Here is a 5,000-nt window from a genome sequence, read left to right as displayed (position 1 = left end):
TAATGTGGATCGCTTTATAAGCAGAGGAAAGGTAGTGTGAGCACTTAGAAAGAGCCATGATCAGGGCAGGGCATAGGGCTGAAGTGGTTACAGTTACTGTGCACTCTCATATACTCAATTTTCAGTAACCAATGCACAGAAGGGGTAAGCAGGGGAGGATAAATACAATGACATGAACCTCAGGTGAAGTTATAATACATGAAACTGTCAGCTTCTCTAAAACCATCTCTACAAAAATTATAAATATCATATTAAGTATAATCCAAAATCTACCTAGCTAATAATGTCAAGAATGACACTCTGCAGTGTATGTATAAATGTGGGTTCCTATTAGAGAGCTGAGATTAAGATGCATTCAGAAGGGGTGAGGGGGTTTTGTGCCTGTTGGCATTCCAGGAAACCTGCAGCAATCTTTCAGCTTCAGGCAAAATAAAGCTTACATCAATAATCACAGCAAGTCTCAAATAAATTTTGATAAAACAGCTAATATGACAATGAAAAAAAAGTTCCTAATTTGAAAGCTACTATAGGTGTCTTCAACAAAGTTACCAAATCTAGATTCACCTATTCAAAATGGGAGAAATGCCATCATTGATAAATTTTGAAACTTCAGTAACTCATCATATAAGGCCCTCTTATCCCTCCACTGCAAATCAGCCTCAAAACCTTCCTGAGCAATAAATGTGTATCCCTGTATTGGAAAGACAGTCATTCAGTCATGGACATTGTCTGCAGCATCCGGAAGAGAATTATTCAGTCATGAAAAAACAGTCTGTAGAATCAGAAATATTATCCAGTAGATCCTAAAAACATTCATGGAGGTAATGACTGATGAGACCCAGATAGAAAATGTGATCCTCAGAAGTCAAGCTCACCTGAAAAATAGTAAGAAGCAAATATTCTAGATTATGTGTCTGTAACCAGGAGCTATGATACATAAAGTAAAGCAAGATATACAAGAAACTCTAATACAGGATGCACTACAGGATGCTAGGAAAGAGAGAAATATGTGTCTTGAGGTGTAAATGAATGAGTGTACCCCATATATCAACATACAAGCCATTATTTTATTTTATCTTTTTTTTTGTGTGTGTATGATGGTGACTCAAAGGCAAACTTTGTGGTACTGGGGACACAAAAAACACATCTACTTTCCCCTGTACTTGAACCAGGAGCAGTACTTAAAACAATCCACTTTACTACAGGATTGACGTGAGAAACCAGGAATGAATACAAAGTGATGAGGCTGGTTACCTGTTAAGGGTTCTAGAACCTAGGGTACATCCCCTAGCTGGAAGGCAGGTTGGCTGTATGAACGCCTTTTATAATGAAGGGGATTCAAGTTTCATGAATAGATATAGTATAAAGAGCAAGAATATAGAAGAGTGAAGACTTAACAAATAATAAGTGATCATCGAACTACAAATAATTCCTTCTGTAAAATTTGACAGCACATATTTCATTTTCATGAAATACAGATATTATGCATAAAATATCCAACTACTTAAATGAATAATTACTACAAGCAAATGGCCCGGCACTTACTTTACACAGATTGGTCATTACGTCATCTAATGTATACAGACATCAGAACATTAAATAAAACTATGTTGGACAATACGATGTTGGCCAATATGTTAGTTCTGGGTTATTTCATGGACCAGGTATGAGGTGCATCCTCTAGGTCAAGAGAGGTGGTTAGGTCTAATAAAGGTTGGGTAAAATATTATCACTACATTACACTGAAATCTTACCCTGCAATAAATGGAGCTTCTCGGAATATGTTGCAGTTCTGTAAATGAAGACACGATCCGTTACGTTCACTGTTGTCATCTGGGAACACTTACATTTACAGAATTGCATTCATTCTTCCTGCAGCTGTATGTATGGCTGCATTCTGGTAAAGCATAAAGCTATAAATAGTAGTCCAAGCATTGTTTCAATTTCTTGCCATTCCATTTGTATTACAAGTTGCACTATAAAGTTCTATATATAACAAGCATGATGAGGCCTTATATTGTAATGGAATGTATAATAAAGCAGTCATCAGGGTAGCAGCATATCAAAGAATTATTTACATTAGATATTATGGCAATCAGTAAATAGACAAGACTGTATGATTGGCACTATTACCATACAGTAATCCACAAATCTATTATGAAGCAGTCTTATGAGCTAAAAAAATAGAAAAAAAAATCATGCTCTCCTTTCCTCAATTCCACGTATTTACCTTGTGTTACCATTAATATCAGGTGCATTATTGAAATCTATGAAAAATGAAAATATCATAGGTATGAATGGCTAATCCTTGATTCTCTATAAATAAAACATTAATATTAGGAGTAACCTAAAATACTGAGTCATTAAATTATTGAAGATCTATAGTTTGTGATGTATCTTGCCAAAATGTGAGCTACATCAGTATTAATATCTATTGATAGCTTAGGTCTTATTTACAATATTCATGATAATTACCTATGTTATGAGCAATCAATTTAAGACATCTAGCTTCTGACACCTGACACCTAATTATTTCTCACAATAATCATTGTCTCCATATAGTGCTCACTATTTTGGAATAACATCTACTGTTCTTCCATAGTCAAAACTACATTTTCTAAATTTTCATAACAAAAGAGAAAATTAAGTTGTGCTTTTCAGCAGAATTCTCTCTGAAGTGAGGTAGAGCTGTCAAGCTACATATTTGACCAATTTAGCATTTAGTGATTATCATAATAATAATATTGGCCTAATGTATTGGTGAAAACCTTATATATATATATATATATATATATATACATATGTAGCTTTCAATTAAACATGGATAATCAATTCTTAACAGTGGCTCAGAAACTGGGCAATGTAAAGATAACAAAAACTATATCAAGTATGGGTATATCCAGAGAATGCAAGCTAAGGAAATGACAGTAAAAGAGAAGTCTTGAGAGATAAAGTGAACTAGAAGGAATAATCTGGATAGAAACCTGTTTCATTCAATTATTATTATGATTTGTAGGAGGCTTATAATAATTTTCACTAGCTACATTCTGTAAACTAAGATAAAGAATTCAGCTATTTACAAGATGTGGAAATAACAGCATTTGTACATGGATACACTAGACTTGAAGAAAAAAAAAAATTTCAGACAGAACTAAATGAAAAAAAAGTTGATAGCAGATGTTCTTTACTAATACTACAATGAAACAGACACTTTTTGTTATACTTCTCATTAACCCATCCACAACGGGGAAATTCTAGCCTTGAATGTCCCAATGCCGGGGCGTCCGAATTATTAGGCCTAAATCAATTGAATGGCTGGCACAATACTGTGCCGCCCGGCCACTGGGCTTTTGAATGCGCGGTACAGTACTGTACCACCCGTCCAGTGTGGGTTAATGTTCACCCCTGAGATTTTTCTATATGCCTTATTAAGCAAGAAATTGTAATCATCACTAACAGAATATAATCTGAAACTAATAATGCAAAACAATGTATAAACACTAACAAATATTAGAATAATAAATTCACAGAGACAAATAATCATAATCAATATATAAAAAAGTCAAAAGTCCCTGTCTAAACTCATGAGAGCAGCATTAGCTAACATGACACCAATGCTGACTCAAGCAATCTCTGTGGCCTAACCCCCTATCAGCACTCAAGCAAAGATAAAAAAAAATCCTCACCCATATATACCATGGCCAAGACAGAGCATGAGACTGTTTCCCTATTTGAAGATAATTTACCAGGGAGGTTTACATACTTTCCCTTGCTGGAATATATACAGCAGAGGTTTCTCGGTCTTTACCGGAAGGCTGAAGGTGCACAGGCCACGGCGACCGCTCGAGTCAAGATTTAAGGCCATCCGTCACAGATCACAGGAAGTTTCAAGTGGATTTGAATAGATTACAGGCCATATAACAACGAGAAAAAGCAACCCGTTTTGAATAGTATTGAGGTTGTCTTGTAAACATATATCGATAAAACCACATAAACAAATCAAAGTTAAATCTTAACCTGCAAAAAAATAATAAAGAGAAAAAAAAAACTCAAACGTCAAAATTAAAAACGCCCTTTAAATTCCACTCTTTCACCTCCTTGCACTTTTCCCCTTTATACTTCCGTCATCCTTTAACTCAGACCCTTCAGGAACAAGAAAACCCTTATTTCTCACTTGTAACAGGCGGGAAATAGGTGGAAATACGCGAAAAGGCGAACTTCTTGCGACAATTTTGGGAAATTTTTCTTTTCCTGTCCCTCAAGTGTAAACAAGTTACGTAGAGAATCTTAGTGGTTCGGGGGAGTTTACGGTAGTCTCGGGCCGTCATATATTAATGTACGTTTGTTGAAAGCAAGTTTTAAGGCGTTTTAAGAATACTCCGTATTTATTCACCTTTGATAGTGCAGCTTTTTATTTCCAAATTGATAGAGTAATGTTAATTTCTCGACGTTGTAATCCCGTTATTTTTTCCCCACCTTCCTTTACTTTCAAACCAAAAAACGATTACCTGTACCCCAAACCTACAAAAAATTCAACAGAAATTTCTAAAGATAACGAATCTTCTTTAAAAAAGAAAAAAATAGATCCATTATCCACAAAACAATGTCCTCATTCGCAAAAGAACACAAATGTTTCTGACTTTCCAGCATTACGAATCAGCTGATAGAGTTAAATTCTATTTAGGAACTTTTAAGATCTTTTATTACAGTACAGGGAGGGTTTAAATAAAATCCACAATTCTTCTTCCTAGATCTACGTAAGTGTGTCAAAATAACTATAGTATGTGACCTATGCTTCTAAAAGAGAGGTAAATAGTCTCTTAATGTCATTGACGACAATATTTACAACCGGTATCAAATTATAAAGTATTCATATATATATTCAAGATAATTTATGTATGTCTTTGATGTCATTGTTGTTGTGGGTATTATTTATTTTGACGACTGTGTTCCTGAGGCTTAGGAGCTAACAATGCTCATAAGTTTATTGTATTAATTGA

General features: G+C 34.7%; 2 protein-coding genes across 3 annotated transcripts in view; one reads left to right on the top strand and one right to left on the bottom strand.

Moving 5' to 3' along the window:
* The window catches only part of mtm (phosphatidylinositol-3-phosphate phosphatase), a 33,524-nt gene extending 29,206 nt beyond the window's left edge, over positions 1 to 4,318 (bottom strand). The window contains exon 1 of one of the 2 annotated variants that reach the window (XM_086531927.1): positions 4,175 to 4,318. The gene's annotated coding sequence lies outside the window, so the exon portion shown is untranslated. The remainder of the gene's footprint in view (positions 1 to 4,174) is intronic. The other variant, XM_043012897.2, reaches the window with a different exon arrangement.
* A 294-nt stretch (positions 4,319 to 4,612) lies between these two features.
* Positions 4,613 to 5,000, top strand: part of Naxd (NAD(P)HX dehydratase) — a 25,093-nt gene continuing 24,705 nt past the window's right edge. The window contains exon 1 of the mRNA XM_086531940.1: positions 4,613 to 4,757. The gene's annotated coding sequence lies outside the window, so the exon portion shown is untranslated. The remainder of the gene's footprint in view (positions 4,758 to 5,000) is intronic.

Source organism: Penaeus japonicus, unplaced genomic scaffold (genome assembly GCF_977035675.1).
Source record: "Penaeus japonicus unplaced genomic scaffold, GWHDUDI00000001_assembly GWHDUDI00000003, whole genome shotgun sequence".
Classification (NCBI taxonomy): Eukaryota; Metazoa; Arthropoda; class Malacostraca; order Decapoda; family Penaeidae; genus Penaeus; species Penaeus japonicus.
The sequence above is the reverse complement of the archived record's forward strand: the minus strand, read 5'-3'. Positions and strand labels throughout refer to the sequence as shown.